The sequence below is a fragment of the Dreissena polymorpha genome, chromosome 1 (genome assembly GCF_020536995.1).
Source record: "Dreissena polymorpha isolate Duluth1 chromosome 1, UMN_Dpol_1.0, whole genome shotgun sequence".
NCBI classification, from domain to species: Eukaryota; Metazoa; Mollusca; class Bivalvia; order Myida; family Dreissenidae; genus Dreissena; species Dreissena polymorpha.
The window spans coordinates 44,854,952-44,871,303 of NC_068355.1; the positions used below are offsets into that span (position 1 = coordinate 44,854,952).

The window sequence follows — 16,352 nt, forward strand, 5'->3', positions numbered from 1 at the left end:
TTGAAAAACATGGCCGCCAGTGGGCGGGGCAGTTTTCCTAATTTGGCTATATAGAAACCTTGTAAACACTGTAGAAGTCACAATTTTTGTCCAATCATCATGAAAGTTGGTCAAAACATTGGTTTTATTGATATCTTGGACGACTTTGAAAATGGTCCAGATCGGTGAAAAAACATGGCCGCCAGTGGGCCGGGCATTTTTCTTTATATGTATATAGTGGCAGTTTTCCCTATTTGGCTAGAAAGAAACCTTGTAAACACTCTAGAAGTCACAATTTTTGCCCAATTATCATAAATGTTAGTAAAAACATTGGTTTTATTGATATCAGGGACGAGTTTTGACAAGGTTTCGGATCGGTGAAAAAACATGGTCGCCAGTGGGCGGGGCATTTTCCTCTATATGTATATAGTGAAAACATGTTAACACTCTAGAAGTCACATTTTTGGCCCAATTTTCATGAAATTTGGTCAGAACATTTGTTTCTTTGATACTTGAGTAGAGTTCAAAAATGGTTTTGGTCAAACCTTGTGATCAAACATTATGGAAGTCACATTTTTATGCCCCCCTTCGATGAAGAGGGGGTATATTGTTTTGCTTCTGTCGGTCCGTATGTCTGTCAATCAGATGGTTTCCGTATGATAAGTCAAGAACGCTTAGGCTTTGTTCGTAAACACTCTAGAGGCCACATTTATTGTCCGATCTTCATGAAACTTGGTCAGAAGCTTTGTCCCAATGAAATCTCGGTTGAGTTTGAAACTGGGTTGTGATGGGTCAAAAACTAGGTCAAAAAAAGAAAAACTTGTAAACACTGTAAAAGTCACATTTCATGCCCAATCTACATGTAACTTTAACAAAATGTTTGTCTTAATAATATATTGGTTGAGTTCAAAAGTGGTTCCGGTCCGCTGAAAAACATGGCCACAAGTGGGCGGGGCAGTTTTCCTAATTTGGCTATAAAGAAACCTTGTAAACACTCTGGAGTCACAATTTTTGCCCAATCATCATGAAAGTTTGTCAAAACATTGGTTTTATTGATATCTCATACGAGTTTGAAAATGGTCCAGATCGGTGAAAAAACATGGCTGCCAGTGGGCGGGGCATTTTTCTCTATATGTATATAGTGAAAACATGTGAACACTCTACATTCACATTTTTGGCCCAATTTTCATGAAACATGGTCAGAAAATGTGTTTCCTTGATATGAGAGTTGAGTTCGAAAATGGGTCCGATCAGTTGAATAACATGGCTGCCAGGGGGGGGGGGGGGGCAGTTTTCTCATATTTATATAGTATAAAAGCTTGTGAACATTCTAGAAGTCAACATTTTTTGCCCAATCATCATGAAACTTTGTGAAAAGATTGGTTTTATATATATCACATAATTAATGCCATAATTATTGCCTTTAGATTGTCCAAATTTTCATTATAATGCCCCCCTTCGAAGAAGAGGGGGTATATTGCTTTGCTCATGTCGGTCGGTAGGTCGGTCGGTCCGTCCACCAGTGGTTGTCAGACAATTACTCAAGAACGCTTGGGCCTAGGATCATGAAACTTCATAGGTACATTGATCATGACTTGCAGATGACCCCTATTGATTTTGAGGTCACAAGGTCAAAGGTCAAGGTCACTGACCCAAAATAGTAAAATGGTTTCCGGATGATAACTCAAGAACGCATACGCCTAGGATCATGAAACTTCATCGGTAGATTGATCATGACTTGCAGATGACCCCTATTGATTTTGAGGTCACTAGGTCAAAGGTCAAGGTCATGGTGACCTGAAATAGTAAAATGGTTTCCGGATGATAACTCAAGAACGCATACGCCTAGGATCATGAAACTTCATGGGTAAGTTGATCATGACTCGCAGATGACCCCTATTGATTTTGAGGTCACTAGGTCAAAGGTCAAGGTCACGGTGACCCGAAATAGTAAAATGATTTTCGGATGATAATTCAAGAACGCATATGCCTAGGATCATGAAACTTTATAGGTAAATTGATCATGACTCGCAGATGACCCCTATTGATGTTCAGGTCACTAGGTCATAGGTCAAGGTCACGGTGACCCGAAATAGTAAAATGATTTTCGGATGATAACTGAAGAACGCTTTTGCCTTTGATCATGACACTTCATAGGTACATTGATTGTGACTTGCAGATGACCCCTATTGATTTTCAGGTCACTAGGTCAAAGGTTAAGGTCACAGTGACAAAAGTCGTATTCACACAATGGCTGCCAGTACAACGGACAGCCCATATGGGGGGCATGCATGTTTTACAAACAGCCCTTGTATTATACAAAATCCTTGTAAACACTCGAGAGGTCACAATTTTGTTTCAGATTTTATTAATCTTGGTCATAATATTTATTTTTGTAAGCAAAGTTTGATGTTTGGTAAGGGGGGGGGGGGGGTCAACTCAAAATATAGGTCACCAGGTCAAATCTTACAAAAACAAAATCACTCCATATGCCCGAGTTTTGGTTCAATAATGATAAAACTTGACCAGGATGTTTTTCTGGACAATATCTTGGTCAAGTTTGATGTTTGGTAAAGATTGAATGAATCGACCCCTCTCAGGTGAGTGAACTAGAGCCATCTTGGCCCTCTTGTTCCATCAAAGGACATTTCCAGTCTGGGGCTGGCGCTACTCATACCAATGCTTATTATACACCCGTCTACTGCATAATTGTTTGCTATGTTTACCATGGTTTTATTTCATTTCTGTTGAGTCAATTGACTTTTCATGTTTACCCAACATTCTACGTCTGCAGGTAGTTTTAACCTTTTCATCATTGCCTGTATTTTGAGACAGTTTTTGTTGTATGTCTCTTTAACTGTCTGCCAGTTTACATCTGCAGCCCAATTGTTGATTACTTTTTGATTGGTTGCTCTTTTTCAAGTACATTCCGAATCTTACTTTTGTCAAGGTTGTTCATATTATGTATATATATTTACTGACAGTTTATTGTTCCAGGACTGGTGGTCTTCCACTTATTTACTGGTACCTGTACTTCTTGCTAATGCTTGTTGTAGTTATCTCTCTGTTTGTCTGTGGTTCCAGGCCACAGCTCCATAGTTGTACTACACAGTACATTATTGCTTTCTCTGTTTATGTGTTACTAGTACTTTGCTTTTGTTGTGTTGCTTGACTTTTTATGTTTATCTAACAGTTTAAAGCTGCAGGTAACCTTTCACCTATTACCAAGGACTGTTATTAAGGCAATTTTTTTTTTCTCATATATTGTCTGATAGTTTAAGACTGCAGTTACATTTTTATATCTCATGTACAGTGTCTGATAGTTTAAGACTGCAGTTCCATTGTTTTACTATATAATTGCTTACTCCTGTATGGGTACATTTTATTATTTTACTTTTGTTGTTCTGCTGTATAATCTATGTTTACCTGATAGGTAAAGGCTGCAGATTGTCTTTAAAATTTTACCAATACCCTTTATTAAGGCCAACATGTGTTAAATACTTTTCATATGTTGTCTGATGGTTAAAGGCAGCACCTACATTGTTTTACTACTGGGTACATGATACCTTACTACTTAACCACTACATTTTAATATTTTGCTTTGTCAGGTTCTTGTACATGTAAGGTTTACCGTACAGTTTTAAGCTGCACATTCATTTTCACATCCTAATAGGTACCTGTACCAAAATCTGTTGTATACATCACTTTGGTCATCTTATTGGTTTAAGGCCGCAGCTCCATTGTTTAACATATAATTGTTTATTTTCTTATCGATTCTTATTTTACCCTAGTTGCTTTTCTGTTCAACTTATGTTTACCGAACTGTTAAGGCTGCAGGTAATTTTTCACCTATAACAAAGGCCTGTTATTAGGGCCATATCTGTTGTATATATCTTCTATGTCTGACAGTTTAGGGTGACAGATCCATTGTTTTACTTTATTGTACAATTTATGTTTACCTGACAGTTTAAGGCTGCAGGTAATTTTTCATCTATTAATAAGGCTGCTGTTTAAGGCCAGTATCTGTTGCTTATATCTCCTATGTTTACTGGCGGTTTAGTGCCGCCAATCGGGGTTTATACTATATTATTTATTGCCTTCTCTTTAACCGGTATATTGTCTTAGTTTATTGTGTGTTGCTTTGCTGTACAATCTATGTTTACCTGACAGTTTTAGGCTGCAAGCAAACGTTTCACCTATTAACAAGGCTGTTTATTAAGGCCAGTATTTGTTGTCCTTTGTTGTATGACAGTTTGAGGCCACAGGTACATAGTTTTTTCTACATGATTGCTTCCTCCTGTTAGTGTGCATTTTCTTATTATGCCCCCCTTCGAAGAAGAGGCTGTATATTGTTTTGCTCATGTCGGTCAGTCGCTAGGTCCGTCCACCAGATGTTTTCCGGATGATAACTCAAGAACTCTTACGCCTAGGATCATGAAACTTCATAGGTACATTGATCATGACTCGCAGATGACCCCTATGGATTTTCAGGTCACTAGGTCAAAGGTCAAGGTCACAGTGACCCGAAATAGTAAAATGGTTTCCCGATGATAACTCAAGAACGCTTATGCGTAGGATCATGAAACTTCATGGGTACATTGATCATGACTCGCAGATGACCCCTATTGATTTTCAGGTCACTAGGTCAAAGGTCAAGGTCACGCTGACCCAAAATTGTAAAATGGTTTCATGATGATAACTCAAGAACGCTTATGCCTAGGATCATGAAACTTCATAGATACATTGATCATGACTCGCAGGTGACCCCTATTGATTTTCAGGTCACGGTGACCAGAAATAGTAAAATGGTTTCCGGATGATAACTCAAGAACGCTTATGCCTAGGATCATGAAACTTGATAGGTACATTGATCATGACTCCCAGATGACCCGTTTTGATTTTCAGGTCACTAGGTCAAAGGTCAAGGTCATTTGAAAAAAAGTTATGAGCTATTAACATCACCTTGGCGTCGGCGTCTGGTTAAGTTTTGTGTTTAGGTCCACTTTCCTCATAAAGTATCAAAGCTATTGCATTCAAACTTGGTACACTTACTTACTATCATGAGGGGACTGGGCAGGAAAAGTTAGATAACTCTGGCGTGCATTTTGACATAATTATTTGCACTTTTTATACTTAGAAAATTGAAAATTTGGTTAAGAAAAAAGTATACTTTTTGTGATTGGGAATATAGCCGAATTTCGGCTATAAAATCGGGCAAAAAAAAACCTGCCTAGGATCATGAAACTTCTAGGTACATTGATCATGACTGGCAGATGACCCCTATTGATTTTCAGGTCACTAAGTCAAAGGTTAAGGTCACAGTGACTCGAAACTGTAAAATGGTTTCCGGGTATTAACTCAAGAATACTTAGGCCTAGGATCATGAAACTTTATAGGTACATTTATCATGACCTGCAGATGACCCCTATTGATTTTTTACTATATAGCCTTGCATCATGCATAGAGTAGTGTACAAGTAGTACTGCTTTGTTAGTATATTATATGTTAAAGAATAAAAGAAACATTAAATGGGTGGATTTGGTCAGCTGTATCGGGAGGAGGAGGCTGAATATGTCCCGAAATAAGTCAGTGAAAACCAAGAATTGGTCAGGGAAAAGTCAGTGTAAAGTCAGGGAATTTTATTTCATCTGATAAACTACATAGCAACTTCATATTTGGCTTACTGGGGGGAATTGTGTTTCTCAAAGAAATCTTGTTTTACTTTTGTTGTTTTGCTGTAAAAGTTATGTTTCCCCTGACAATTTAAGACTGCAGGTAGTCTTTCACCTTTTTTACTTGTTCTTATACTTGATATAAATATTTGTTTGTTGTTTTCTGTCTGAAGTTTAAGGTTGCGGCTCCAATGATTTACTGATAGGTCTAAGTCACTTTTGTTGACAATTATGTTGTGCAGTTCTTATTAACACTGATTTTTTTTCCCGGCAGTGTTTTTCTTATGGAGCATACACTTGTAATTAAGTTATGCTTATTCTAGTGATTGTTGAACACCAATCCTATTGTTTTCAATTAATTAACTTCACTCTTGTTCTATAATTTGTTATTAATTAGCAGATGGATGATTTAAGCCTTGGGCCTCTTAACAAATCAAAGCTTATAATGCTTATTTGTCCTTAATTTTCACATTACCTGACCTTAATCGTAAGGCTACGTTTATATTCATTCAGGGGCAGCTACCCCCTTTTCGAATTGCGTCCTCTCCCGTACTTCATGGGCGGCGGGGTTCCCGTTCCGGTCCCCTTTGTGGCGTGTTTTTACCACCCATTATGACTTTCTGGAAGGAATCTGTTCTATTTTTATTTTTTATGGCATTTTATAATAAATGCCTGTTTCCAATCAACAATATTGTGTTTGTTCTTTCCTTCAAGTCATACGAGTCTGTCCGGTCTATAACCTTTTCATCTCCACCGAGGACAATACATATATAATATTTTATGCACACATAAAAGATTTTATGTCATTGTACGACTTCTTAATTGATTAATTGTCTGTTACCATTATACATGTACTTGTTCAAGCCTTATATTTAATTACTTGTTTATAACCTCAGTGTGGGGTCACATGGGCTCTTTAGACCAATCAAATTCGGTCTTGGTCATTTTGGCCCTTTTGATCCTTCCAGACTTTGACGTGGTTATCCAGTCTGGTCAAAATTAACAACCCACATCCACCCCTTCTCCGTCACAAGGTTTTGACACTCATACTATGTATGTTTTTACCTGTCTGTAAAACACATTTGTATATTATTTTACTGTTATAAGCATCAAATATTTTTCTTTTATACTTATTTTGGGCATGTTTTTCCTGCCGTCATCACATTCAACTTCACAAATTCATGTTTTGTATGCGTGTGGTGTGTTTTTACCACCCATTATGCCTTTCTGGAAAGAATCTGTATTTTTATTTTCTTTTATGTCATTTTATAATAAATGCCCGTTTACAATCAACAATATTGTGTTTGTTCTTTCCTTCAAGTTATACGAGTCCATCCGGTCTATGACCTTTTCATTACCACCGAGGACAATACATAAAAAGATGTTGATGTATAAAAAATTGTTGGGTCAGACTGAATTCAATGTGATAAAAGAATCTTAAGCTCACCATGCCTTTTCAATTTTGTTGTAGCCCCAGAAAGTGAGGACTCGGATGAGGACTTGCAAAGGCAAACAAAGAAAAACTGAAATAACAGTGGTATGTTTCATAGCATCGAAATTCAATTGCTGTTTAAAGCCACATAACTTATTTGGCATAGTAAATTTTAGTATAAATTAGAAACATATTTTATCTATGCCAATTAGAATATATCTGGTGGTTACGAGGTAGAAATTCGTCTTTTTTCGCGTTTGTTAAAATGGACGTATGCGTCTAGAAATCCTACTTTCGGTTTTAAAAGCGGTACCATTTGAAAAACAAGAGCACCGCCTTGCGGGTGCAGACCGCTCATCTATTTTCTTTTTTAAGGTGAAGGGACTCTCAATTTCAATCACAAAAGAGGGAGGGGTGGAGTGAAGAGGGGTGTATAGTGTGTGGGTGTGGACATTTATTAAATTATCTTCCCAAAATGCGGGAAAAAAAAATGCAAAAAAAAAAAAAATTCGGGGGTGGGGGGGGGAGGGGATTCTTGGGTGCGATGGTTGGACGGTATTTCAAAAACAAAATAATAAAAATATATATTTGTGTTTTTTAACAGTTTAAAAAAAAAAATGGTGGGGGGGTGGAGTGGGTTGGGGTATAGTGTGAGGGTGTGGTGGTCATTTTTGGGATGATCTTAAAAAAAAAAAATTAAAAAAAATAGGGGGGGGGGGAGGGCACAGGGGATGGTTTGGGTGGAGTCTATTTTGGTATGTCAGATAAGAGAAGTTTTGTCAAAGTATCAATCAAATCTAATCATAATTAAAGAAGTTATGGCAATTTTAGCAAAATGTAATAATTTGACCTTGAGAGTCAAGGTCATTCAAAGGTCAAGGTAAAATTCAATTTGCCAGGTACAGTAACCTCATCATAGCATGAAAGTATTTGAAGTTTGAAAGCAATAGCCTTGATACTTTAGAAGTAAAGTAGATCGAAACACAAAATTTAATCATATATTCAAAGTTACTCAGTCAAAAAAGGGCCATAATTCCGTAAAAATGACAACCAGAGTTATGCAACTTTTCCTTTGACTGTACCCTTATGATAGTTTGCGAGTGTTCCAAGTATGAAAGCAATATCTATGATACTTTAGGGGTAAAGTGGACCAAACACAAAACTTAACCAAATTTTCAATTTTCCAAGTATAAAGGGCCCATAATTCCGTCCAAATGCCAGTCAGAGTTACATAACTTTGCCTGCACAGTCCCCTTATGATAGTAAATAAGTATTGCAAGTATGAAAGCAATAGCTTTGATACATTAGGAATAAAGTGGACCTAAACACAAAACTTAAGCAAATTTTCCATTTTTAAGTATAAAAAGGGCACATAATTCTGTCAAAATGCCAGTCAGAGTTACATAACTTTGCCTGCACAGTCCCCTTATGATAGTTAGTAAGTGTTGCAAGTATGAAAGCAATAGCTTTGATACTTAAGGAATAAAATGGACCTAAACACAAAACTTTACCAAAATTTTCAATTTTCTAAGTATAAAAAGGGCACATTATTCTGTCAAAATGCACGCCAGAGTTATCTTACTTTGCCTGCCCAGTCCCCTCATGATAGTTAGTAAGTGTACCAAGTTTGAATGCTATAGCATTGATACTTTCTGAGAAAAGTGGACCTAAACGCAAAACTTAACCGGACGCCAACGCCGACGCAGACACTGATGCCGACGCCAAGGTGATGACAATAGCTCATAATTAAAAAAAAATAAATAGATGAGCTAATAAGAAATAACTTGCTAACTAGGCTATGGATTTAATTTTATCTATGCCTATTAGAATATATCTGGTGATTACAAGATAGAAATCCGTCTTTTTTGCGCTATAAAACATACCGGTAAAAATAATTGCGTTTGTTGAAATGGACGTATACATACAGAAATCCTACTTTGGCTTTAAAATTAAAAAAAAAAATTACTTGCTAACTAGCCTATAGATTTAATTTTATTTATGCCAATTTGAATATGACTGGTGGTAAGAAGGTAGAAATCAGTATTTTATGCGCTTTTAAACTTAAAAATAATCGCGTTTGTCGAAATGGACGTATATAAATCTTACTTTCGGTTTACAATAATTTTTTTTTTAAATTACTTGCTAACAAGGCTATAGATTTGATAACAATTTTGCACACTTTCAAATTGCATCTTTATATATGTATTGATTAAGATGTATTTCATTTCAAGGTTTGTGGCTTTAACATTTCCTGCACTTAGCTTGGACTATTTGCTTACGGTATACCACTAGGAGGCACTATTAGAATGTAGGCTATACCATACCTTCCAGTGAACCAAATCATTAAACCAGAATTGGGTACATGGCTATAGTTATTTACCTGTGTAATAATTGTTTGGAGGAATATTTGCATTACTTTGCGTTATAGTATAATTGTTATCTTGGATATAACATGTACACTATATATTTTTGGCAACATGAAACAGCAAAATTGTTCTTAGTGTACAGATTTGGTGTAGCATTGGTTATTTTAACATGGTGTCCTCTTCCCATGATTTGAAATTTTGTTCATATTAAGTCATTATGTTATGGATGACAAACATAAAAGTAAATTGTTGCAAATGTCATTTTGATTCATGTTATGTATTGCATCTTTGTATTTTATATTTCAGCAAAAAAGAAGTGGACGCTGCAGGAACAATGAGTTGTGATGAGTGAATTTGAAAAGTATATGCATCTTAACAAATTGCCTGGGAAGTCCGAATGCGAGAGTTTGCTAAAAGAAAACCTGTGTTTAAGTAGAAGAAGTTGGAGAAATTTTAAAGACTTCATTCGAAATAAAAAAAACACATTTAACAAGCACCAGGAAAATTGAAATGATTGAGGGATGAACAAGATGCTGTAGATTTGAATGCTGTAACTGGCAATTTGTTTAGATGCATATGTTTTTCAAATTCACTCAAAAGTGTTTTCATTGGAAACAATCCAAAACTGACAATATCATTATGTAACAGTAAACAATATATAACACTTTTTCACAAACATTTGTTGATTATAGGCGGTTTAAATGTTTGAACTAGAAGTGATATTGTGAAACAAATATTTTTCATGCTTCATGTTCTGTATGAAAAGTATCGTTTTTGGCATTCAGAAATGGAGTCTGCTCAATTATTTATTTTAATATAAAGTTAAGTCATCGCAGTTTTGTTGAAGACATTTCATAAACATGTTAAGTGACATTCATTTTCAATAAAATATACATGTATGTTTTTTAATTGCGGTTATCCTCATGCTTTAAATATATTAAACAGAATTTCAAACCCTTTTGGGTAGATGTCTTAAAAACTTTTCAATTTATTGTAGTAAATTAGAAGTAAAAGCTGAAGAATTTATGTATTATCCACTTTTTTATAATCCAAATATATTGATAGGAAATAAAAGTTTTTACTTTAAGTCATGTGTTGATGCTGGAATTCACTGTATAGGTGATATATTCAAAAATGGAACCTTTATTGCTGTAGATGCATTAAGTGAAATGTACAATTTAAAAATAAATTGTATTAATTATATAGGTGTGGCAAGAGCAATAGATAACTTCGTGAAAAAATATTGTTTACCCTGTCCTACCCAACAAATGATAAAACTCTTTTTGCCTGCATTATTACAACTGATATTAAACAAGAAATATCTTTAAAAAAGATATACGGCGTAAATAGTTTAATGAATGAGATCAAGGATAGCGAATGTCTTTTTCTGTGCAGTTCTTAGCTGCATCACACGCAGTACGGGATGTTACGGGGAGTTTTCGCGGCTTATTTTACATTATAACATATTGCTGGTCATAAACCTATAGATACAAAACAGAAAACCAAAAGAAGAATGGAAGTGAAATTTAAACATATGAGTCAACCGGCCACACGAGAAGTATCCGTATTTATAGGCGCGTTCTTCGAACAAACCTGTTTTAGTGGTTTGTCGGGCATTGCTATTTGATTCGATTATTAACAGTATCAATTATCATCGTGCTAATGCTTAAAGTGATATTATGGGCATTTTGCACTGTTTAATTGAGCTGAAAAGAATTAACAGGTCAAAATAGTTAGTTAAAATGTGGTTACTGATTAATTATCTGCAACTCACCTTGCTACCAGTTGTTTATAAAAATATATTTTATATTCGATATTCTTACGTGACCCACCCAGTCCTGTAAGCTGAAATGATCCGTAAAACAATTTCGTGTCTGTGTGTCGTATGAACAAATCTGCACTAAAACTAAATTTAGGTTCAACTCGTAAACGCATGATCAGTTGTCAAACGAAAGTACGGTTGATATTCAAATGCATTATTTTTCTCTTTCTGGTATATTGTTTTAGTATGATGATGCTGCATTAATTAATATAAGTGTATATGAAGTAGAAACATCAAAAATAATCAACGGTTGCGATAGACACCTATAAACTGTTACATGCTCATAATATCACTTTAGTACATTAGGCAATATGGACAAATAATTATTGTTAAATTTATCAACAATAATATTTATCATTGTATTGTTGAAAACACATTAAGAATCTATTATTTACATACCATAATTATATTGCTGAATATCTTCATTTAACATATTTCTGGTCTAAAGAAAATTCCAGGTCACCTAGTTCACGGATAGCGTCTTTATTATATAACGATTATTTTACTGGCCGCCAACTCCGGTGATGACCTGTATATAAACTCTGAATGTCCGCGAATTGACCCGATATACCTCGCGGGTTGAAATGCAATGCTTTAAAGTGAGGCCTCGCTTCCATTGCTCTTTATACTTTTACATGTTAACATGTTGACAGGAATAAGGAAGTAAGTACTAAATATGAGAACATAGCCTTTTAAGTATAAACGCTCTTGCGCTGGTAATACTCTGAAAATAAAAGGTGTACGCACAAACTGTATTGATGTCGAGAATTGAGTGTAAAACTGTTCTATCTATTAAGCCTTTTCATTCGAGATAAAATTGTTTCATACAGTAAAACAGTGTTACAAAGACGCGGATATGTTTCCAATGTTCTGGTGGTATACTCAAATCAGCCAATGGAATAAATGAAGTGTATTCATTCGTACCTAGCCGCGGGAAATTTTATTGGAATTTTATTGGACACTTACAAAGGTCAGGCTAAGGTGAAAAGCTGGCTTATGCAGCTTACGCCGAAAAAGTAATCTGGTGCTAAAAGACCATATAATATTGTAAATAAAAACAATGAACAACCTTCAGTTAAAACAAAATGGGTTATAAAACTCAATACCGTAATTAATGAAAATGAATGGAACTGCATTTTTGAACTACCCTTTTTAATAACAAATGATGTAAAGGTACAGTGGTTCCAATACAGAATAATTCATAGGATTCTTCGAACAAATAGTCTTTTGAGCAAAATGAAAATAAATTATCCATTGTGCTCCTTTTGCAAACAAAGTGAGGAAAATTTAGAACATTTATTTTGGGAATGTCTGATATCTAAAGCACTAATTGATGAGATATTACTAGATCAATTGTTTCCTTTTACGAATAAAAAAAGTTTTCTACTTGATTATTTAAAAAAGGTCAGCTATAGCCATAAATAATGTTATTTTGTTTATCAAGCTATATATCTTATACAAGTGGATAATGAATAAATTCATCCCAAACATTACATGAGCCAAAAAATACAAAGTATGTATATGATAACTTAAGAAAAATAGCAATTTCAAATAATAATACAGAATCCTTTGTTAGGGAATGGGTATTGTTTACTACCATTGTAGACCAAACTTAGTATTTAAATTTAATGAATATTATTGTTCTGTACAACTTTGTATAAATATGTGTTTTGTTTTGTTTTAACTCAAAGGACCATGTTGAAATCCTAAATCTTGAAATTATAGGTAGAACCTTGTGTCATAAATCACAATTACATGTACGTATTTTGTTTTTTCTGTGCATTTTTTCATCTGAATATGCAACCACTATTTGCTTTCTGTAATTTATACACACAGGTACTTTTAATATGTAAATACCTTGGAAAATGTCTTTATTTTGAAAATGTACCTATTTTTGCTTTTCTATGCTTCTTATTCATCTGAATATGCAGATACTAATTTCTTATTACAATTAATACATGCTTTAAATATGTTTATATAATGAAATATCTAGTTTTTTTTACTTTTGTTCTCTATAAATACTTTTTAATACTTTTCCAACACACAATCGCATGCAACTGTCTTATAGTTACAGCATTCCTTTCACTTTGTAAACTCTTAAAGGGATCTTTTCACGCTTTGGTAAATTGACAAAATTGAAAAAAGTTGTTTCAGATTCGCAAATTTTCGTTTTAGTTATGATATTTGTGAGGAAACAGTAATACTGAACATTTACCATGGTCTAATATAGCCATTATATGCATCTTTTTACGATTTTAAAACCTAAAAATTATAAAGCGTTGCAACGCGAAACGATTGAATAATTTGGAGAGTTCTGTTTTTGTCGTTAAATTTTGTGAAACTACGAAGATTGCTTATATAAGGTATAAAATACTTCAAGAATATGTACTCGGCGGAATAGCTCAGTAGGCTTAAGCGTTTTTACTTCAGGACTCTGGCAGGACTCCAGGGGTCACTGGTTCGAAACCTGGTCCGGGCAATGTTCTTTTCCTTTTTTTAATTTTATTCTTGATTTTTTACTGGAGCTTTTACGATCAAATGTTTACATTTATCAATATAAAGCATTTAATGAATAAGTTAAAAAATGCCAAAATCTGTGAAAAGGCCCCTTTAATGTCTGTTGACATGAAGCTGTGTTTTTTTTTCTTGTAAATATTTGTAAAAGCGAACAAAGACATGATGTTTGTGATTTTTTTAATAAACAAAAGTAAATTTACACCCTTAAGAGTATAATGTATAAATTAGATGATGAGCTTTTGTAGAATATTTAAGAAAACAATTAAAAATGGTCGAAGACATTAAGTATTAGCTCTTGATGCTGTGTTAGCTCTTGATGCTGTGTCTGATGTGTCAGTCATTCTTTCATCTATGATAAAGGTAGGGTGTGTTTTTATGCCCCCGGATTGAATGATAGCGGGTATACTGTTTTTGGCCTGTCTGTCTGTCATCCATTCATTCATTAACTGTGTGTGTCCCAAAACTTTAACCTTGGTCATTACATTTGCCATATTGAAAATATCAACTTGATATTTGGCATGGTTGTGTATCTCATGGAGTTGCACATTTTGAGTGGTGAAAGGTCAAGGTCATCCTTCAAGGTCAAAGATATGGCTTCAAAGCAGCGCAGTAGGGGGCGTTGTGTTTCTCTTGTTTTCAAATTTCTATGCAAATTGCTTTGTCTTTTTATGTCACTGTCTACAATCATATATATATATAAAGTAGCATAATGCTTGTGCATAAAGTGTCGTCCCAGATTAGCCTGTGCAGTCCACACAGGCTAATCAGGGACGACACATTCTGCCTAAACTAGATTTTTGCTAAGAAGAGACTCTTTAAACAAAAAATATCATCAAAGCGGAAAGTGTCGCCCCTGATTAGCCTGTGCAGACTGCACAGGCTAATCTGGGATGACACTTAACGCACATGCATTATTACCAGTTTTCTCAGTACGCAACTTATATGATAGTTTGTGTTGCCAATGTACTTATATATTTATCTGTTATCCAGTCTTGTAATAAAATGTGTTGGGAAAATAATATATAATGTATGCATATATGTTGCTTTATTATGTATTTGCACATGTATCATGTAATCTTGTGAAAAATTATTTTGTACATGTGTAATATGTGACTTCTAAAATAAAGAATATGTTTTTACGTACAGTTTTCTTGTAGTAAAGTATCCATGGTGACTTAACACACCACGCGTACGAATTAAACCGACACCCATGTCGTTCATTTAGTGATTTTTGACAATAAAACAATACTAGTCACTATATACATTTACTGACAATTTTATAGGAGGAAATCCAGCTTAATGCCTTACCTACAATTATGATAATTGCAAAATGAATCGCTTAAGGGATAAAGTAATGTTGACATTTTGTCTGTCAGTCCGAAACAACTTTGCTCAGCAAAAAAAAACTTCAAAATTATTAAATGAATTTGATCGAACCGTTACATTACAATGGACGGCATTAAGAGAAAGTGAAATGTTCTGGTTCAGGTTTTTTAACTTTTAATTGAATATTGATGTTTGGAACATAACTTCAAATTTAAAGGCGGGATTTGGTTTAAACCGCCATACAATATTATAAGAAGATCATGAAGTACAGCGTGCGATAAATGGCCTGGACTTATTCTTTGCAGTCATTATTTCTGAACAATAAACAGGGATTGGCTGAATCAGCATCATCATTGAATCATTGATAAAATAGATTTAAATTAAGTGTGCAAGCTATTTAGCTCTACCTCATCTGTATCTAATTATATATAATATATATATATATATATATATATATATATATATATATATATATATATATATACCTTAATTGAACTATATCTACATCAATTCTGTTTTCAAAATTCAATAACTATTGATAGTTGTTACAAGCTTTAAGCATCATTACATTTTCGAAACAAAATGCTTGTATGCATGAACAAGAAGTGCCCCTGGACTAAACGGTGTCCTATGATACCAGAAGCAAATATTAAAAGTCTCAACACATTAGACGTCATCGAATAATTAAATTATAGAAGTAATAAGCGTTATTCCGATGGGTTAAGGAAAAAAAACGGATTTTACTAAAACCACTTTACGAAGGTGTCACATGAACATCAACACAGACGCCGAAGTCAGGACGAGTAAGAAACTCCCCATATTTTCGTTGTTTTGTCTTCATTCAAATATCAAGAAGGTAATGCCACTTGTTTTAAATTGGACACTTAAAACATCGGAACCCTGGCTCAGAATATATTAAACTTTACAGCAATTAGTGTAGTTACGCAAATAACTTTGAAACGAAAAGAGACGCCATGGGATCAATACACTGAATGTATGTGCGCTTAAACTCGATTTGGTCATAATATTAATAGGCATTAATAATGTTTTTATTTTAATACAACAATGTCACCAAATCTAAGCACTGAAGATAATAATCAGGTGCCACAGCTTAAATGGCAGACTATTTATTAACCCGACTGAGACAAAGATGCAACATAACAAGTAGGACATATTGAAATTATTTTATGTTGCTAAATATTCATGCCATGAGTAACATTGTCTATGTGTGATCACAA

The 16,352-nt window shown here is 34.4% G+C and overlaps 1 protein-coding gene across 1 annotated transcript in view; it reads left to right on the forward strand.

Moving 5' to 3' along the window:
* LOC127871065 (low-density lipoprotein receptor-related protein 1-like) overlaps positions 1–14,927 on the forward strand; it is a 35,737-nt gene extending 20,810 nt beyond the window's left edge. The window contains exons 10-11 of the mRNA XM_052413748.1: positions 7,123–7,188; positions 9,756–14,927. The gene's annotated coding sequence lies outside the window, so the exon portion shown is untranslated. The remainder of the gene's footprint in view (positions 1–7,122; positions 7,189–9,755) is intronic.
* Positions 14,928–16,352: the final 1,425 nt, after the last annotated feature.